The sequence below is a fragment of the Bidens hawaiensis genome, unplaced genomic scaffold (genome assembly GCF_021521415.1).
Source record: "Bidens hawaiensis isolate Kalapana, Puna unplaced genomic scaffold, B.hawaiensis_p1.1 tig00040682_1, whole genome shotgun sequence".
Taxonomy (NCBI): Eukaryota; Viridiplantae; Streptophyta; class Magnoliopsida; order Asterales; family Asteraceae; genus Bidens; species Bidens hawaiensis.
The window spans coordinates 156,194-162,193 of record NW_027497196.1 but is presented as its reverse complement, the minus strand read 5'-3'; positions in this window follow the sequence as shown (position 1 = coordinate 162,193).

Here is a 6,000-nt window from a genome sequence, read left to right as displayed (position 1 = left end):
TTCTTCTACTTGACGTTGGAGATCTGTAATAATATCCTGGTGATTTTTGAAGATGGTATCATGCTCAACGAGCATCTTTTGGGTATCTGTAGCCATGTATTGGACCAACATCTTTTCTATCCTACCCATAGCAGCTACATCCTCATCAGAAAGGCTTTTAGAAAATTGATCATAACACTGCTCCTGGTTTTGCTGAGGTTGCTGATACGAATTATCAAAATAATACGGAAAAGGTCCCTGTGAAAAATTTTGCATCGGCTGCACAGAAGGGTTAGTACGATTATATGGACATGCATGAGTCATATGACAACCAGCGCATCTATAACAAATAAAGCGAGAACCCTTGTATGGACAATCATAGTGTAAATGAGGATCACCACACGTATCACAATTAAGATTACTAATGTATGGACATTTAATGGTAAAGTGAGGTCCATTACAAATTTCACATATAATTACAGGAATCTAAACAAGCAAAAGACACGGACAATTAGACACCTATGACTCACAATAAAAAAATAAAAATAAACACGTAAAAAGCTAATTAACTAAAACCCTAAAAACTCAAAAGCAAAAACATAATAGCACGTATATAGCAAGTAAGTCCAATCAAAGCTAGCAACCCAATCGCCAAAAGTCCCCGGCAACGGCGCCAAAAACTTGATGTGCTTGAAGTAGTCAAATAATTATTAACTAAAAATAAGCTAATCTAGACACTAAGTAATAATTCTTGACTCTTAAACTACTAACCGGCAAGTGTACCGGTCGACTCTAGTACAGCTAAGTAAGTCCGGATATCGAACCCACGAGACTATATAAATTACGTATACTAGCTAATTAGACTCAACTACAAGACGTGACTATTTAATAATAATGTTTGAAGGGGGGTTTTAAACTAATTATTAATTAACTAAACCTAACCCTAATTAAATAAAATATAATAAACTATTAAAACACTTAGATTAACTCAGATGATGAAAATAACTACCTAGGCTAGAATCCCCAAAGTTACGGTTATTAATTTAAATGGAAAAACGCAAGTTATGGAACCGGGACCATAAGATAGACCCTTGACAGAAAACCCGAACAGGACCCTTGAACTTCAAGAAGACGCCTATGGATTTCTAACAAGTTTTAAGACTCACCAGTTTTATATTAAACTTCCTTACGGTTATTTAATTGCTTATGTCTAAGTATCTTTTATGACGAAAACCTACCTTACAGCGCGGAATTCAAAAGATAGCAAAGCAAACCCAATTAATTTAATAGACTAAGCTGAAATCAAACCTAGACGGACTCCTTACGAAGAACTAAATCTAGCAATCCCGACAAGCAAAGATCTATTAATAGCCTATCACTTTACAGCTTTTTAGACTAGCAGTTCACTTTTATTTGTTTAATTGATTTTATTGTTTCTATGATCTTAATCGATATCAATCATAAACTAGTCAAGAACACACAGTAAATGACCTAACAAAACCCTATCCTATGGAACAATCAACAAGGGCAATGTGAAACAATAAATTCAAGTAAACAAAACCAAGCAATCATACGCATCAACTAAATAAAACTCAACCGTTTACTTAGAACATAATATCCATAACAAAACGAAAATCCAAATAAAATCAAACCGAACTAAGGTTCATCACGACCTAGGCAGTCTATGGAATTTAGCCTAGCATATTAAAATCTAAATCAAACAAAACAAATAATAACAAAAACATGGTGAAAGTATAAGAAACGGGGAATCGAAGATGATAAAACCCGTAAACTCGAACGTGAACGTGTAACACTTCACTGGATGTTCTCTCGCCTTCAAAATCACCAACAAACGCGAAAGATTCTCCAAGAACTCTCCAAAATCGGCCAAGGGTTTTCAGGTTATGTCAGGTTTAAGTTAAAGGTGTTTAAATAGCGAAAACCAGGCCCGACAATAACCAAAAACGAATTAAAAACCCATCAGCATTGCCTAGACGCCGCGCTAAGGGCTTTTTGCCTTTCCCCTCCGCGCAGCGCCGCGTGCTCCACCAAGGGGGCCGGTCAGACCGGCCCGGTCTGACCGGTTCTCTGTTCTGGTTCTTCCTGACGCGTTCCGGATCTTTGTTTCAGCTCGTTTTTCGCCCTTTTTAATCACAATCAAATCCCGGAACCTACGACACACAAAAACGTTAGTAGTATACAAATCTTGACTAAAAACGCACAAAAAAAATAAAATATTAAATCAAATAAACAAGGGAAACATATATATTTTGCATCATATCATCTACAACACACTTCCTATCAATTCATCATTTAAATAATAAACAAGTCACATCATAACATTCACACACATTAATAACCACTTGGATTTCATTCAATTTGGCGATACGTGCAATATCCGAAGATCGTTCACGCGCCGACAAACATTCATCTATAACGTCTACATGATAACTAACTCGTACATCATCTATAGCATACACTTACCACTTAAGGTAAGTGTATTCACACTTCACATCAAGTATGCACACAGCCCCAAAAACATAACAAGGAAATGGGGCTAGAAACTCACCTGAATCCGGTTGCGTTCACCGTTGATCGTTATCCCCTTCTGTAATTGTGCACGGCTAACGATTATATATATATATATATTCGTTAATTAACAATATAATTAATTTAGTCGGTATTTTAGTTAACCAACGTAGTTTCTAAGTTGGGCTTGTTTGTTTAGTTGATGATGAAGGACTAGCTTTTGTTTTAACTTGGAATGTGGGCTTAACATCTTGGCTAGATCAGACCCACTGTCCAGTATGGCATCTGGGCCCAATTGGAACCAGGCCCAAAGTCCACCAAAGACACTAATTGGCCGAGAACTCAAGGACAGAGAACTCAGCCGAGATCTCGTGGCCGAAAACTCGTGGGACCGAGATCCATCTGTTGACCGAGAATCCCTGGTCTGACCGAGAACCCATGGAACCGAGAACATCAAGTTTGCAACTTTATGATTTGTCTACACCCGATCTACTCTCGGTTTGAGTTTCATGACCATTCGTTCATAAAAACGTAACCTTTAAGATCAAGAACATACCTTTATGCGGTTATTAGGTCACGGCTTGCTTTGGTTATATCAACAATCTTGTATCTTGCTTAAGTATCCAAGATCTAACTAGGTATAGCTCGTTTTTGGCCGTGAATCCTTCCTCTCTAGCCGCCGCCGTAGGTATGAGGTATGTGTGTGTGTTTTATGGTGTGTAGAGAATAAGATGGATATTATGGATGGAAATGGAAAGAATTAGGGTTTAAGGGGGTATTTATACTCTCTTAAGCCGATAGCCCTAAAGCTCATCTTTCCTTTTTGGTCCATAATCAATTCCATCTAATTTGCCTACCTTCCTTTCATCTTAATTATTTTATTATTTATTATTATTCCACTAATTCAATTAATTTACCTGACGCAAATAATATATTAATTATTATTCTAGAAATTTCAGGATGTTACAAGTCTACCCCTTATAAGAGGTTTCGTCTCCGAAACCTCCTTCTCTATCCTAGCAGGGTTATTCCCTGCTCTTGCCCCTTCATAGAACATCATACTTCCTCACTTACCACTTAACCTCTTGTCTTAACAATCATCGAGTTGATCATGGGTCTTAGCTTTCTTAGGTAGCTTCCCATTAAGTTCCCAATGATGGTTTCATTACACAAGAAATGGCACACTACTTTAATCATTACCGTCTACTAGTGGCCCGATAGGTCGGGACTATTAATCAATCACAAGTCATCCATATGAAACCACAAGAAAACACAACCCATTCATAAAATCAAACATAAGAAGGAAATCATTCAAGCTTGCCAGACAAACATAGGTTCATACTGTAACATAAAACACCCTTAACAACACTAACATAAAACAATTGTGACGAGCCACTTATTCTTCTGCAACCTTCTCAGTGACCGATAAATCTTCCTCTCACGCGTCTCCCCTTCTTCCCTCCACCGCTATAGCTTCCTTGCAATCTCTAGCTATGTGACCTGATTTACCACACTTGTAACATTTCTGGTCCTCGGTGCATTCACGAGATATGTGTCCATTCTTCCCGCATCGGTAGCACTGGTTTGGACCAACCTTGCATTCTCCCAAGTGAATTTTCCCGCATACCTTGCATGTTTCCTTGCCTGCAATATTTTGTGTCATCTTCCCCGCATACTCCACAACATCCGCATACCGTTTGGTTCCTTTCCCTCATTCCTTATCTTCCACTTCCACATCATCCGCCGCCAGATCATCATAAACCATTTCTGCTAACTCCACTGTAGAGTCAAAGGTAGCATGTTTGTTAGCCTTGACTAACGTGCGGACCTTCTGGCGTAGCCCCCTGACGTAGCACTTGATCCGTTTCGCCTCAGTGTTCACCATGGCAGACACGAGCCTAGACATGCGGTTGAATTCAGTGGTATACTCGCGGTGTGTCATCTTGCCCGCCTTCATATTTAGAAACTTCATCTCGGCCATCTCAACCTCAACATCAGCACAGAACTTCTTCATCACTAACTCCCTCAAATCATTCCACCTCATCGCCTTAATCTCATCCATGGTCTTCCTCTGCTCCACACTCTCCCACCAGTACATTGCCTCATCGTCGAACGATTGGGTAGCATGACCCACAGCTTGGTCGGGACGACATTCGCTAATACGGATTATCTTATCCATGACGGTTATTCATTGGAGAGCAGCGATTGCGTCTTCCAAATTAGTTAGCTTCAGCGGATCGCAACCTTTGAATGATTTGTAGTTGCACCCACCTCTGCCCCTCCTCCTATCATCATCCTTCACTGACTTAACCACACTCGAGGCCTCTCTCTCCCCTTCATCATCTTTCCAATCATCTCCTCCCGCCCTGTCAGCAGTTCTTTCACGGACTCCAGCAGACCCCTCCGGAGTCATGTTCTTCACAGCAGCTGCTACAACTTGAACAATAGCTGCTTGAATTGCAGGATCTAGTTGAACCCCTTCGTTGTTGCTCGGGTTTCTTACAGCTGCGCTCCCTTCATCTCCGGTGTTGGAAGCTGCCTCAACTGAAGGTTGTCGGACACGACGAGGCCTGCCACGACGTCCCGTGCGGTCCCCTGTTCCAGTAACTGCCCTAGATCCAGCCATCATATTCTGGAAGGGAAAACACAAACGTTATCACTCAAGGAATTATTTAGCACATGGTTCGTAAGGTAAGTAGTTAATGACATTGATCAAGTGTAATTAACTATTTGCATTACTCCTCAGGTTCCACATACTTCCCTTTATGATTTCGCTTGTGCTAGTTTCTACTTTTAAACAGTTAATCAATCAAACAATCAATTAATCCTATCCCTAACATACACATATCCTTCCTTTAGCAATTAAGCTAACATTAACGTTCATTATTTGACCATACACTTTACCTTTACCAAGCTTGCTTGAGAGACACATGGCTATCTTGAACTGGCATCCTCTTTCTTTTCTTACTTAAATCTCATTCTCTGTTCGAGTCTAAGCATGTAGGATGCTTAAATCTCACGAAATTTGCTCTGATACCAAATTGTAAGGCCCCGATCCCGGTGCCTCACCTTAGCGTCGGATTTACTCATAAACACAGTTCTTACAAATCAAAGTTAATTAAATATTTCACGGAATAAATAAAACGTCGATCATTCTTTACAAAGCATTACAAACTTGTCTTTAAATCATAACATAAAACATCGTGTTAAAACATTATTTCTTTTATCAATAGATACCAGCCATTCAATCCATGCCATGTGTCGTCCACGTGCTAGCTCTTTGAACCTGCTCACATGCGTGTATACTAAAAGTCAGCTACGCTGAGTGAGTTCTAGTTAATCAAGCAACTTACCATACAACCATCACATGCATTATATACGTATCCGAAGACACATAGTCCACTATCTGTACTGCTCACCTTACCGCTTATCTTCCGCTTACGTCTTTGCTACTTGTTTACGGGAATACGTAGAGGCTTTCCCTCCCACGCA